This window comes from Ahaetulla prasina, chromosome 1, assembly GCF_028640845.1.
Source record: "Ahaetulla prasina isolate Xishuangbanna chromosome 1, ASM2864084v1, whole genome shotgun sequence".
Lineage (NCBI taxonomy): Eukaryota > Metazoa > Chordata > Lepidosauria > Squamata > Colubridae > Ahaetulla > Ahaetulla prasina.
Window position 1 is genome coordinate 105,964,705 of NC_080539.1, and position 16,444 is coordinate 105,981,148.

Below are 16,444 nucleotides of genomic sequence, written 5' to 3' on the forward strand. Positions count from 1 at the left end.
ACACATTTTGATTGAGTTCCCTGAACAAATATACAATTGCCTAGAAAGTTAATCTTGCATTCTGCTTACCATGGCCCAAAGATACATTACTAATTATTTCTGACGCTCATGATGTCACCTCTATTTCATTCTCCACCCACTGCTGAGGCAATGTAGAATCATCATTAGTTGTTTGATTGTGGAAGGGGTAACTAACTCATTTCTCAACACAAAGCTTGTACAGGCAACATTGGCCACCTTGGAGACATAACTCTGTGTGTGTGTGTGTGTGTGTGTGATGTGATGTGATGTGATCCAAGACTGATCTGCTCAAGTCTAAGGCCATTTAAGAACCTTCCTGTCCACTGACTGGCCAATGCAAGTTTACATCCATTTTGTTTCAGCTATGTGAGAGATCCCCCTTTAACTTCATTTTTTTTATTATATTCTAGGCTTATAAATAGGAACATTAACCTAAAGGAAAACTAGTACTTAAAGAATCAAAGTTAATTTACTGTAACCTTAGAGGCCTCTTTAGATCCAGGGCCAGCTTTCGATATTTTGGTGCTGTAGGCAAAGTCATATTCTGACACCCTCTATAGTTTGGTTCAATTACTGATGAACCAAGCTATACCAGCTCCTAAATTATCTTGAGATTTATTTATTTTTTAGCTTTATGGTAAAGATTTTCAGTCTCGGATAGTTTTTTTTCCTGTGACATGTTCATTCTATTTGCTGTCTCACCCAATTTGAATTACATCACCCGTGTTCATAGGGCAATAATTTTGCAAAATTATATTTGATCCTTGAAAAGGCTTCCTGCGCAGAGATTGTACCATTACGACTTTTCACTTTTTTTTATTGTGTATGTCAGCCTTGTTTTTAAGTCACTTTAATACATTGAGGCACCTGTTGAGCCCTGAAGGCCAACTGGGTGACTTTGCACCAGGCATTCTCTCTCAGCCAACCCTCCTCACAGGGTTGTTGTGGGGAAAATAGGAAGAGGAAGGAATATGATGTCTGTTCATTACCTTGAGTTACTTATAAAGTAATAAAGGTGGGATTAAAAAAATCTAACAAATCCCCCCCCCTTTTCAAAATAAATTGCCTTTTCTGCTGTATCAAATATGAGAAGGAAGAACCAGGGGTGAAATGCTCCCGGTTTGGAAAAGATTACCTGATCCGGTAGCAATAGCGGTGGGTGATTCGGAGAACCGGTAGCAAAAATCCCTGCCCCCGCCCCCCATGCCCAGCTGAGCCACGCGTTCATCAGAGGCTTTTTTTTTTACTTTTAAAAGCATTTTTTCTTTGACCAAAAAAATGCTTTTAAAAGTTTAAAAAAAAGCCTCTGATGATCATGCGGCTCACTGGGACCATCAGAGCCTTTTAAAAGTATTTTTTTACAACCTCTTCGGTTGAAGAGGTTGTAAAAAAATGCTTTTAGAAGAAAAAAAAGTTGGCCACGCCCACCCAGTCACATTAACCCCACCACCACCAAGCCACACCCATAGAACTGGTAGTAACAAATTTTACATTTCACCACTGGGAAGAACATTAAAGTCACTGCCTGGATAAACCATGTGCAATTCAGAGTGAATGCATTTCAGAGAATATGGCAACAGATCTATCTCTGGATGACTTGAGCAATAACGCAAATGAGCATGATCAAGAACTCATATTTGGCATGTCACGCTGAACTGAGTTCCTCCATAAATCAAAATTTGGTTGACTTTGATGTACCCTAAAAGAGAGAGGGGGTAAAATGAGCTGTGTTATTTCCAGTTGAAACTAGAAGATTGGGAAAGATAGAGGGATACCTACCACCCAGAGTCCCTTTGGATAGCAAGACAGGCAGCATATGCATTAAGTAATTAAATATTTGTCTATTATTAAAATATTACTGGCGGTTTTGATAACTGGCTATCTCAAGATGAGAAAAGCTCTACCGTGTTTCCCCAAACATAAGACCCTGTCTTATATTTTTTTGAACCCCGAAATAAGCGCTTGGCCTTATTTTCGAAGAGGTCTTATTATTTTGGGGCACGTGGAAAAACCAGAGGAAATGGCGGGGACCAGCTGTGCATGTGTTTAAATATTTTCAGGGAGAGCTTATTTTCAGAGGAGGCTTATTTTAGTGCATGCACTCAACAGCCCGATTGGGGCTTATTATCTGGGGATGTCTGGATCTGGGCTTGACAGTAAATGAAAATTCAGGACTGTTAGAATATCCAGAACAACCAAAAAATATGGCAATAATCAACCTTATTGTCTTCTCTTAATGTCTGGTCTGTGACTTGCCATATGCACCAGGCAGCCATTTTTGAAAACCAGCAAACCCCTGAAGTTTATAAGGACACATAAAGCACACTTTTAACATTCAATAGCTGCCAAAAGTTGTGTGGCCCTGAATTGCACAAAGAGATTCTTGTTCCTCTACAACAGGGGTGTCAAACTCGTATTGTCACAGTGTCGTCACATGACATATCACGACTTTTTTCTCCATCGATAAACTGGGCGTGGACGTGATCAGCATGTGATGCATCCAGCCCACAGGCCGCGAGTCTGACAGCCCTGCTCTACAACTTCAACTGAAGAAGTGACTGTTCCAGTATAGAATTGTTCTTCATCCATCACACCAATCAAGGAAGAAATCCCTATTCTCAAGAAATTCAGAAGTCAAGTTTGAATATTATTTTAGCAGTTCTACTTTTTTCAGATTGATATTTTGTCACCATAACTGTACTGGAGAAAAATATTCCAGACCTTTACACCTTGATCTGTTTCTTAAATACAAGCTAAATCTATTTGTAACTACTAGTTCTTGCACATGAGTCTTTAACTTAGATAGTAAACTCAAGGATTGGCTCCTGCTACACTTTTAAGAGCACACAATTGTGTCCATTGTATCCATTGCTTAGGTAGCCTAGGTGTTTTTTTTAATGATTCTCTGAAGCCAACAAGATAGTTGCTTGGCCTTTGAGTCTCTCTTAATGCGTGGCTTTCCACTGTAAAGTTTTCACTCTGAATGCCTTCCACATATGGAAAAGTGGAATAGGGCATTATATGCAATCCTTTCAGTGACCTGTGCAGTTCAAGGAGAACAGTTGTCAATATGATGCATTGTAACAGAGCCCAGAGTCTTGTTAAGTCTTCTGCTATTGTCATTATTCTGCCATCCCATGGGATAAATATTGTTTGCACACCTTTTACTCATCTAAGAAAGTAATATTTTGTATATGTGTAGATAGATAGATAGATAGATAGATAGATAGATAGATAGATAGATAGATAGATAGATAGATAGATAGATAGATAAATAGTTTGGGAGATGGAAAAAATGAGAACTGCAGAAGAAAAAGTGTATCTTACTTGTACAAGGTATTTGTATCTTGTGTCCTAAAAATGTTGTGTCTAAGCAGCCTCTGAATCCAGAGTTCCTAGTCTAAATCCAACAATATTCACACAATCATCTATAGGCATGCTATAACAAACAATAAAAATTAATCTCATATGTCTCCCAGGTTTTTCTCCCATTTTCTAGCTTCTGCAATTTCAATTGCAAAAACTGCTTCTAAATGACTATGTTTTTTTCCCAGAATACTTCCTTGGTGTTTTCTTCTGCATATCCATGATCAAAGAACAATCAAATTGCATGATGTTCATGATTAGTTTACAGTTTATATGCATTAGGAGTTAAGGTTTGTTTGTTTGTTTTTAAACCATTTGATTTCAACACAGTAAAACCTAAGACATTGCATTTTAACTTTTTAAGCTAAATTCCTGTTTGCTCAAATTCCTAGCCCTTAACTGGAAGAAGAATAAAATGATGGGATATACAAATATTTTAGCCTGCATAAAAAGTATCAATATTGTAAAACGTTTTTAGTATCTTACAACCTTTAGAAATGTCCATGAGGACATAATTTCATGCTTGCTTGAAGATAGCCAGCTTTAGATGAAGCTATGAAGCTAATGGTATTGACTATTTTTTAAAAGAAAGCAGACCTTCTAGTGCACTTAAGGTCTCAACATGAAGCATGGCATCAATGTGTACAGGAAAAAGAATTGCATGTGGTTGCCTATTCTTTGAACTTTGAGGGCAGGGAGGTTACAGAGATGTTTTTTCTTGCTGCCGTAATTACTGAAGCAAAAATAATGATCATTTCAGAGAGCGTTGTGTGTGTAGGCTTCACCTGTAGAAACACTAAGCTTCCTTGTCTCCTGGTGCATGGGTGGAGTTAGAATAAAATTCTATGGTCTGAAATAGTCCTTTTTCTTACGCATTGTCTGTCAAATTGCAATTCAGCAAAAGCAATATTCACTAAGATGAGGATTATCAAGCAGTCCAAACTCAGTCAGCGGACATAGTGGCTTCTGGATGTAGTGTACAGCATTTAAAGACAGAGTATCAGAATGAAAGTAGAACACTTCAAGAGTTGAAAAGGTGTTTATTATGGGTTTTAAAGCCAAATGGCTAGTTAAATTCCTAACTTTTTAAGCACCAGCGAAGTAATCAGGATTACAGCCATGCCTTACTCCAGGGTTATTCCTGTTGCTTAGGGTGTAAATTTTCTTTTTTCTTACGAATCATCTCTTAATTATTTTTTGTTTTTTACATTGCAAGTACAAACTCTGGAATGGGCATGCATATCTTAAATAGCTCTTACAATACTAGACAACACAGTATTAACAGTAGAGACTTTCAAATTTCTAGGTTCTATCATATCGCAAGATCTAAAATGGACAGCTAACATCAAAAACATGATTAAAAAAGCACAACAAAGAATGTTCTTTCTGTGCCAACTCAGAAAACTCAAACTGCCCAAGGAGCTGCTGATCCAGTTCTACAGAGGAATTATTGAGTCTGTCATCTGCACCTTTATAACTGTCTGGTTTGGTTCTGCAACCCAATAAGACAGACACAGACTTCAGAGGATAATTAGAACTGCAGAAAAAAAAATTGCTACCAACCTGTCTACCATTGATACTGTATACTGCACAAATCAAAAAGAGGGCTGTGAAAATACTTACAGATACCTCACATCCTGGACATAAATTGTTTCAGCTACCCTCAAAATGATGTTATAGAGCACTGCACACCAGAACAACTAGACACAAGAACAGTTTCTTCCCGAACACCATCACTCTGCTAAAAAAATAATTTTCTCAACACTGTCAAACTATTTACTAAATCTGCACTACTATTAATCTTCTCATCATTCCCATCACCCATCTCCTTCCACTTATGACTGTAACTTTGTTGCTTGTATCCTTACAATTTATACTGATATTGATTGTTTCCTGATTGCTTATTTGTACCCTATGACTATCATTAAGTGCTGTACTTTAGAATTCTTGATGAACATATCTTTTCTTTTATGTACACTAAGAGCATATGCACCAAGACAAATTCCTTGTGTGTCCAATCACATTTGGCCAATAAAAAAAATTCTATTCTATTCTAACAATTAAAAAATGGGATTAAGGTTGGGCAGTCAGCCATGATCAAAATTACAATATAATTCAATTTACCTTAAGCTTTGATTCAATGAATTTGCATGCGTGTATGTACAGGAGTTCACTGAATCTTCACTGATTATTTGAAGGCACTGGATTCAACAAGTTAATTTCAAGGTGGAATTTGTGTTGAAACACAAAGAACAACGGAATGTGTAGATGATTAAAAGTAAAACACAAATTGAGGAAATGTAAAGTTCCTCCTTAATTGAAGTTGCTGTAAGCTTCTGACAGACTAACCTTAAATTATTACTATTTTAAACAAAACCAAATAACCACATTCACATGCACTTGAAAATTTTGCTTTGAGGCGAAAAAAGTAATTTGGCTGACGTAAGTGGGCAGGCACAATGGTGTGCGGGAATGGCCTTGGGAGACAGAGGGAAAAGCAGCAACCAGGCCAGATTAGAGGCAATTTAGCCCACAGAAAGAACTGCAAATGTCTCAGAAGTGACCCTCTCTATTTCTTGGGCTGTCAGGGCAATAGGGAAAGAAATGTACTTTCAGATTTCCAAAATTCTATGAATGTAACCCTACAACGGGGTGTCAAACTCAAGGCCTGGGACCAAATCCGGCATGTGGGGTGGTTACATCCGGCCCACAAGGCCACTCCGGAAACAAGAAAGAACCACCCCGTGGTGCCTCTGCCAGCAAAAAGGGAGCTCAGGAGAGCCATCCTCCCAAGCTCTGTTTTTGTTGGCAGAGGGTTACAGGGGGCTGTCACAGCCAAAAATGGCATTCAGGAGCCCATTTTCACTGGCAGAGCACTTGGGCTACCACAGGCGTCCCTGACATAAGTGACGTTGAACTGGCCACATCCACCCTGGCCATACCCAACCTGGCCCCGTGAGTTGAAACACAACTCTGATGTGGCCATCAATGAAATCAAGTTTGACACCCCTGCCCTAAATAAAGCAGAATTAGTTTATCTGGGCCTGCTTCTTAACTGGATTGCCTTGCAATATCAATAATAGGTGAAAAGGTACCATAGGCTGCTTGACTCCAAGAAGAAAGGCAGACAATTTAGCTCAGAAAAGCAACGATCATATTTCAGGGGTGGACTGGTAAACTGAATTTCCTCGCATGTAGTGGAATGAAGGGTCAGCAAGCAAACCAGCACTTTAAAATCCCTCTATTGTAGATGCCGATAAATGTATGCAGTATGAGCACAGATGCTTGCTTCTTTATGCAACTGTTTTGCAAACATGTTGCAAGGTTAAAGAAATAAATCTATCAAAAGCACCTGATTGGTTAGAAAGCATAGTAATAGAAATTGTTAGCATAAAAGCTTAAAGTTTTGGTGGTGGACATTAAAGCCGTAAGAGAAGAAAAACCAATCAAACCCTGAAAAATCTCTTGAGAATCAGAAGGCAAAAAAAAAGGGAAATGAGGCAGATGTCTACCTGTATTACTTCCAAATGCTTTCAGCTTCATGCAGAGACATATATAGAGATAAATGGTTTCCCCAATCAAATAAAGCAGATCTTTTATTTCTCATGATGGAGGAGGAACTGGAAATGAGGGAGTAGACTGGCTTTTCTTTGAATTTGTGTAATGAATGGCAGCTTCTGCTCCATTGAGGCCCAACTTTGCAAAACCACAGATCCTCCATATCAGTAGTGGGTTTCAATTTCGTTCGCTACTGGTTTGTTCATGGGCGCGCATGCGGGACACTTCTGTGCATGCTCAGACACATCCGGGCGGGTGGAAAGAGCTTCCTGCCACCACCGCTACCGGTTCGTCCAATTTGGGGTGAACCGGTAGCAACCCACCGTTGCTCCATATGCAAGTAAAGGTAGCATCCACAATAGTCAGCGTGGGTACTGATGAGCAATTACAGGATGGAGTGGCAAGGTTGAAACCAGACCTAATACAAGTTGAGTCCCAAATCTGAATTCTGGGGAAATTGTAAAGATCAGAGAAAGGAAACTGATTTTGCCATCCATTATATCTGCAATTATAAATTTAATTTTATCTTTGGTTAACCCATTTATGGTAACATTCAAATGCAGATACCTTCAAATACTGGGGAAGAATTTCCTCTTTCTGACTCAGAATTTGTTTTCAGTTTTCAAACTTCAGAATTCTTCCCTGTAAGTACAGCAGTCAATGTTGAATGAGATGAATGTGGCCTTTTAAAGACTTGTTACATGAAAATATATTTGATTTATTTGACCCAATGCTCTCATATGTTCACACATACACACCAAGGAAATACAAATATAATGATGTGAAATCTCAATCAGTTTTGCGGCTTTTTAGCAGCCCCAAACTGCTACATAAATAAAATGCAGTTGGTTATAAATGCAGTTTGATGAGGATTTATATGCCACCTAAAAAAAGAGCTTTTGAGGCACAGGAGGAGAAAGGGAGAAAATGCATTTCACTGAGAAATTAAGGGTAACTTTGACACTAAAAATGAAAGGAGAAGAAGATTTGGATTATTTTATAACACAGGAATTATTTTACATATCGTTAAATGACAGATATTGAGATTAGAGGAATGGAATTGGATGAAATATGGTCTACATGAGAAAGAAAAACTGACGAACTATTATTTTGATAGTTATATAATTGATACTTTGATGGAAGATAGTATATATTGTAAAGATGATTGATATTATTGCATATTTGTTTATACATTACTGTATATTTGTTTTTATATACAGTATATAAGTGATTATAGTGACGATGATGATGTTTGTATGTTAACACCTAGAGAATGCACTGCTCAACATAGAAATGGAATGTATGATAAAAAACAATAAAAAATATTTCAAAAGAAGAAGAAGAAGAAGAAGAAGAAGAAGAAGAAGAAGAAGAAGAAGAAGAAGAAGAAGAAGAAGAAGAAGAAGAAGAAGAAGAAGAAGAAGAAGAAGCATGCCCAGATTAACTAAGTCTGCTTTATTGTAGGGCAGGGATGTCAAACTCAATTTCTATGAGGGCCGCATTGAGGGTTGTGTTTGATCTCGGGGAGCCAGGGTGGGTGTGGCCAGGGTGGCGTGGCCAGTTCAGTGCTGCTCGTGTAAGGGACGCCTGTGGTAGCCCGAGCGCTTTGCCAGCAAAAACGGGCTCTCAAGCACCATTTTTGGCTTTGACAGCTTCCTGCAAGTCTCTGCCAACAAAAACAGCTCAGGGGAGCCTCCCGAGTTTCATTTTTGCTGGCAGAGGCACCATGGGGTGGTCCTTTGCTGTTTCAGGAGCAGCCCTGCACACCAGATCTAACCACCCCATGGTCTAGATCTGGCTGTGGGCCGTGAGTTTGACACCCTTGTTGTAGGGTCACATTCATAGAATTTTGGAAATCTGAAAGTACATTTCTTCCCCTATTGCCCTGACAGCCCAAGAAATAGGGAGGGTCACTTCTGAAATATTTGCAATTCCTTCTGTGGGCTAAATTGCCTCTAATCTGGCCTGGTTGCTGCTTTTCCCTCTGTCTCCCAAGGCCATTCCCACACACCATTGTGTCCACTTATGTCAGCCAAATTATTATTTTTTTGCCCCAAAGCAAAATTTTCAAGTCCTTGTGAATGTGGTTAATTGGTTTTGTTTAAAATAGTAATAATTTAAGGTTAGTCTGTCAGAAGCTTACAGCAACTTCAATTAAGGAGGAACTTTACATTTCCTCAATTTGTGTTTCACTTTTAACCATCTACACATTCCATTGTTCTTTGTGTTGCCTTTCAACCAGTGTATATTGTATCACAATATCTAAAGTAATATTGGTAATTCTTTGTGGGCTAAATTATAATATTTTTAATGTGCCTAATTTATCTCACATATTACATGGTGGCCTCTCCCTCTCTCAAGCAATTTCAAGACTCCCAGATAATTCTGGGTAGTTTACTGTTTTAAAAATAGGAACAATATAATATTCTTAGCATGGTGAGTTATATTTTCTGGAAGCAAAATCCTATGGAATATAGTAGATTAGTAGAATTGGCTAACAATAAACAGAAGCATTCTGGACGGAAGGGCCCTTCCAATGGATCAGGCCAACAATCTTACAGTACTCTTCTTCAAGGTTGTTCCCTATTTTGATTGTACTAATCTTTCTCTCACTCTTTCTTTCTGCTTAGTAGCTCATTGCAATTCAAAGAGAGTTTGAGAGAAAAAGAAACTAAGCTTCCAATCAGACTTGGAAACTAAAAAGAATAGACATATTAGAAAATTGATCATTAGGAGGTAGGTTTCACATGACCAATTTCATTCTTTGGGGGATTTCTAAGATGTGAGTAGCCAGATGTTATTATATGGAGGTCAAGCCCTCTACCAGGAAATTAGAGATCTTTACATTTGAGTTCATGATATACAATGCAGTGGCTTTAGGAGACACCTGGGTCTTAGTATTTAGCAGATATAGGAAAGGAGAGGGGGAGGGGGAGAATTCCTAAACCCCAGAACCAGATGGTTTAAAATTGGCTTTTGGACTAGGACTAGATTGATCTTCCCATATCAAGAGTTCTTATTCAAATAGCAATTGGAGGCCCAGATTCTTTTGATGGATGAATGAGGCCAAAATTATTTTTCCTTTTGCGTCTTCAATTTCAAAGCAATAGGCAGCTGGAAGAACAAGGTAAATATTTTCCTGATATACAATGGCAGACTGCATTGTACCTCCTTTTTACCTATGCTTAAATAACGTTCTGCTTTTTCTATGGTTGTTCTCTGCATCTTGATCTGTTGCATGATGGCTGAAGACAGTGTACATTTATTTTCATGGATCTATTGCCTATATTGCCTTCCTCCCAGCCATTCATCCCCTGCCCCCCAAATATTAGCTTTTGAATTTGGCTAGGTTAAGAAAATACACCTGAATATACTTTCTGAAGCTTTGGGTGTAGATCTCACAATCCCATATCAAAGTCTTGCTGGATGTTTGGAGATTATGGGATCTGAATGGGAAAAAACAGAATCAGGCCCCATCCCAGTAAGATTGAGTGGCTTCCAAAATTGAAATTTGAGAGATGCTCCCCTGCCCCCACATCCAGATTGAATTCATGCTTGATCAATTTCATCTATTTTTGGACTAGGAAGTCCTCCCAACAGAAGCTCAGCTTTGGTCAGTTTATGGACTTTGTTCTTTATGTGGCAAATCTGAAAGATCCCTCAGAGGCTTTATTCAATAAATAAATTACAAATCTTCCTATCATGTGTACATGATATATGTTGTTAACCCGGAGTAGATTTCACAGGGAAATCTGCAGGTTTCATGCTCACATCTTGTCAGTTCTGAGTCTGCTGGGGGTATCACGTGTGATTTAGGGCCCATTCATGATAAATATATTCATACCTTACTTTCAGTTTTCACCATTCACTTTTCAGTTACAGCCTTCAACACAACTGATATTCCTCATCAACAAAGGTGTCTGGTTGTGTAGAAAATAAACCTGTGTACATCTTATAAAGTTACATGTTTTCTTTTGTTCAGATCAATCATTCTGGTAAATATAAGAAAACTAAGATTAGAAAAAATGGGGCCTCTCTAGCACCTATTTTGCTCACAAATATTAACAAGTACCTTTCCCATCACTTTCAGTTTTGCTTACAATATAATGCTGACTCTTTATTTAGAGCCAATTTTAGTGGAGCTTATTTTCTGCTAAACATACAATTTTAGCCTTAGCTCTACTCAGTATTTTTTCCTCCCATTTACAGAAGAGATATGAATTAAAGACCAAAACAAAGGGTGAGTGTGACTGTTTATACTATGTAAGTTGAGAGGTCAGAAACCTATATACTATAAATATATATATAATATTTAATACTATAATATTTCCCAAAGTGAGTATTATATTTTGGGCAAATACATTATTATTCTTATAACTATGTCATGTATGATACTATGAATAACTTTAATTGTGTACCTAATACTTTCCTTAACTTCAATCTCTTTAAAAACCCTTTGCATATCTTTATATGTCAAAATGATGGGGGGTTTTATTCAGGTTTTCTACAAGAGAATTGTTGCAGCTATGGATTTGGCAGATTTTTATAACTGATTTTAAAAAAGTATGTTTAATTTAAATTTTACTTGCGATATTAAAACAAAAATACTTTAAAGGCTTCCTTGTCCTGACTCTAGCTCTGTCCATTAAAAGAAGAACTGAGCAGGGAAAATGTAGTAATCGTTGATTGTATCTAAAGTAGGTTTTCAAAGCTATGGAAGATGCTTATAGTTCACTGCAATGAGAACTGCCTAAACTTTCTCTCTCGCACCCATCCTCCACTCCCTATCCTGGTTTCCTCAACATTGCCAATATCTCCTGTCATCCCTATTAAATGAGGATTATGACAGCTGTACTTCAACACCTACAAAAGGTGCCATGCTGCGGAAGATTATCCTAAATGATCATTCATCTCAAGCCAAATGAAATATTGTAGAGCAAATAATGTATCTTTGGGGATGAACAACCAAGGTTGGCTATTTATTTGCTCAAACTTGCAGCAACTCGAAAGCCATCTGGAACAGGAAAAAAAAATAGTGAGGGCTATAATTACTTAACCCTTTGTTGCCTGCAATTTTTCCACTTAAAATTCCTCAAGTAATTGTTAGGGAGCAAAAGCTTTAAGAAACTTTTAGGCCAAACATGGGAAAGTAATATGTGTACGCTGGATTGGTACGGCTTTTGTCTTAAACGTTTTGAAATAAAAGCATGAAATCAAGATGTCCTTTTCCCCACTTACACAGAGAAGTTTACAATGGCTTTCTTTCTTTCTTTCTTTCTTTCTTTCTTTCTTTCTTTCTTTCTTTCTTTCTTTTTTCTTTCTTTCTTTCTTTTTCTTTCTTTCTTTCTTTCTTTTTCTTTCTCCCTCCCTCCCTCCCTTTCTTCCTTCCTTTCTCTCTTTCTCTCTCTATCTCTCTCTCATTCACACACAAACTAGATCAGCGGTTCTCAACCTGTGGGTTGCGACCCCGTTGGGGGTCGAATTACGATTTGCCAGGGGTCGCCTAAGACCATCGGAAATATGGGAAGTATACTTGCGAGTCGAAGAATCGCGCTCCAATGGTTGACTCCACAAGCAATCACTCCCAATCGCTAGCCTAATCTGGCTTCAGGTGCGATAAACTTAATAGGGGAGGAGTCTCCGCTTTAATGCCTCCGTCCTCAAGGCAATCGCAAGCAGTTCAGATCGCTAGCCAATACGGCTTCAGGCGCGATAAATTCAAAAAAACAGTTTGCCGCTTTTTTTCCCCTTCTGTGGCTGCTGAGGCACGCTGAGATTGCTGCGAAAATAATTTTACGGTTAGGGTCGCCACATCGTGGGGAATTGTATTAAAGTGGTCGCAGCACTATAAAGGTTGAGAACCACTGAACTAGATGATTCCACATTTGTAATGCCTAGCAAATTGTCTAGGTTTTCCATTCCTAACAAAACTTCATGATTATTTAGCTGTGCATCTTAACCCAAATAATTGGCATACTTATGAAATGGCAAAATTACAGATTGAACTATATGCTGAGCCTGTAAAAAACAACAACCAACCAGCTGAAGTCTGTACATGTTGTTTAAGGTTGTATTCTGAGCAAAATATGGTCATGTTAATTGGCCAATTATCATATTTGTATAATTAATTTTAAAAAATGGTATCTCAGTCCCATGATATTTCCAGGAGTGATTTTTGTTCACTTTTTTAGTGTATCTGGGGTTTTTTTTTAATGAATAAACAAGGTTCAAATAGAGTTCACATGTGCAAGGTCCCATATACACATACATTGAGAATAGAATAGAATAGAATAGAATAGAATAGAATAGAATAGAATAGAATAGAATAGAATAGAATAGAATTTTTATTGGCCAAGTGTGATTGGACACACAAAGAATTTGTCTTGGTGCATATGCTCTCAGCATACATAAAAGAAAAGATACATTCATCAAGAATCATAAGGTAAAGCACTTAATGATAGTCATAGGGTACAAATAAGCAATCAGGAAACAATTGTATATATAAAGCAACAAAGTTACAGTCATACAGTCATAAATGGAAGGGGATGGGTGGTGCAAACGATGAGAAGATTAATAAATGTGCAGATTTAGTAAATAGTTTGACAGTATTGAGGGAATTATTTGTTTAGCAGAGTGATGGCATTCGGGAAAAAACTGTTCTTGTGTCTAGTTCTGGTCTGCAGTGCTCTATAGAGTCATTTTGAGAGTAGGAGTTGAAATACTTTATGTCCAGGATGTGAGGGATCTCTAAATATTTTCACGAACCTCTTCTTGATTCGTGCAGTATACAGGTCCTCAATGGAAGGCAGGTTGGTAGCAATTATTTTTTCTGCAGTTCTAATTATCCTCTGAAGTCTGTGTCTTTCTTGTTGGGTTGCAGAACCAAACCAGACAGTTATAGAGGTGCAAATGACAGACTCAATAATTCCTCTGTAGAACTGGATCAGCAGCTCCTTGAGCAGTTTGAGCTTTCTGAGTTGGCGCAGAAAGAACATTCTTTGTTGTGCTTTTTTGATGACGTTTTTGATGTTTTTTTTTATTTACATTTATATCCCGCCCTTCTCCAAAGACTCAGGGCGGCTTACACTATGTTAGCAATAGTCTTCATTCTATTTGTATATTTATATACAAAGTCAACTTATTGCCCCCAACAATCTGGGTCCTCATTTTACCTACCTTATAAAGGATGGAAGGCTGAGTCAACCTTGGGCCTGGTGGGACTAGAACCTGCAGTAATTGCAGGCAGCTGCTGTTAATAACAGACTGCATTAGCAGTCTGAGCCACAGAGGCCCCTGTTAGCTGTCCATTATAGATCTTGTGATATGGTAGAACCTAGAAATTTAAAGGTCTCTACTGTTGATACTGTGTTGTCTAGTATTGTAAGAGGTGGAAGTATGGAAGGGTTTCTCCTAAAGTCTACCACCATTTCTATGGTTTTGAGTGTGTTCAGTTCCAGATTGTTCCGGTTGCACCACAAGGCTAGTTGTTCAACCTCCCGTCAGTATGCAGATTTATCATTGTCTCAAATGAGACCAATCACTGTTGTGTCATCTGCGAACTTCAGTAGTTTAACAGATGGATCATTAGAGATGCAGTCATTGGTATACAGAGAGAAGAGAAGTTGGGAGAGCACACAGCCTTGGGGAGCCCCTGTGCAGGTATCTATCTGATGTGATTCTGCTTAGCTTCACCTGCTGTTTCCTGTTTGTTAGGAATGGAGATATCTATGTATTCAGCAATTCTGCTTATTCAAACATCCACTACTGTATAGGTAAGATTACAGATTCCATATATACAGACTTATATTCAAAAGGGAAGAAGCAACAACTACTCTAAACTTTCTCTTCCCCTCCCGCCATAAATATTATCAGTTAAACAGGTAAAAACAGGGTAGGATGAACATTGCCTGTGCCTTTGAGGGCTGGATATGTACATGCATGCACACACTCGTGCGTAGTCTTATACCTGTCAAACTCATTTGCCATGCTCCAAGCAATATTCTTATTTTGCAGCAACCTTGCTTTAGAATACTTATTTCCCAAGGCAGAGAGAGCTCTCTTTCTCAGCAATGTCCTTGGAAGACACGTAACAACCCTGTTAATCGAAATGAGGCAGTCTTTGAACATGATCCTTAGGATGAGGTACAGGGGTGGGCTTCAAAAATTTTAGCAAGGGGTTCTCTGCCCGGATGCTGGGTGGGCGTGACCATGGTGGGTGTGGCCTAATCATCCTCCTGCACCACAATGAGTGGGAGGGACTCCAGGAGTGGTAAAAATGGCCTCCCCAAGCTCCGGAGGCCCTCTAAAGGCCGGAAACAGGCCCGTTTCTCCCCTTCCTGAATTTCCAGTAGGCTCGTTATTCACCCTTCCCAAGCCTCTGCCCATGCCCTGCACTTATCTGCATCCAAAATGGGCTGCGTGAGGACTTATCTGCATCCAAAATGGGCTGCGTGAGGACTTATCTGCATCCAAAATGGGCTGCGTGAGGACTCCTGGGAGCGGTGGGGTGGGGTGGGCAGGGCAGGGCCAGCCAGGAGTGGGATTTGGATGTTCTCCGAACTACACAGAATCTTAGCTAGAAGTTCTCCCAAACCCCTGTGAACCCCCAGCAGCCCACCCCGATGAGGTGGGATATGAAGAGAGGTAGAAAAACATTATGATTTCCTACATTACAATTGGTCTAAAGAACGTTGGAGAAATCTGATCAAGTTTACATAATTCACTAGGAATGAAAGAACTAGTGATGTTTAAGCTTGAGAAGATGAGAAGGTGAACATCTGTTCTTCCTTGTGTAGGATAGAGAAAAAAATGGAAATTTGAATATCAGGAAAACAATTTTAACAAAAAGAAATGTTTGAAAAGTTGAATTGATTATTCAGAAAGGCAGAGGTGTCAACCTCAGTCTTTTTTCTTTCCATTTGGAATAGCAATGCCATATTACTTTCAGACAATTTTAAGGTAAATAAATGCCTGAAAGATCGGGGGGAAAGGTCTTAGTGGCAGACTAATTCCAATTTACTTGCCTTCAGTAGTCTACGTAAACAGATTTGAGCCATAAGGAAATTGTGCACGCACACACACACACACACACACACACACACACACACACACATATATATATATATATAGAGAGAGAGAGAGAGAGAGAGAGAGAGAAATATATATAATATATTTCAAGATTTCAATATATATATATATCTTGAAACACATATATTTCAGACAATTAATCTAGATTTCTGGGTATATGTGTGCATGTACATATATGGAAAAATCTAGATTAATTATCTGAATACACCCCCACACAAAAATCTCCTGAATATATATATATATTTCAGATAATTAATTTAAATTTCTCCATATAGGTATGCACACACAAAGAAAGACATGGAGAATTACATGTCTCTCTTTGTATGTGCACAATTTCCTTATGGTTACTGTGGATAAATGAACTCAGAATATCTTTCGATTATTTAGATTTAAGTAGCCATTCAATATATCC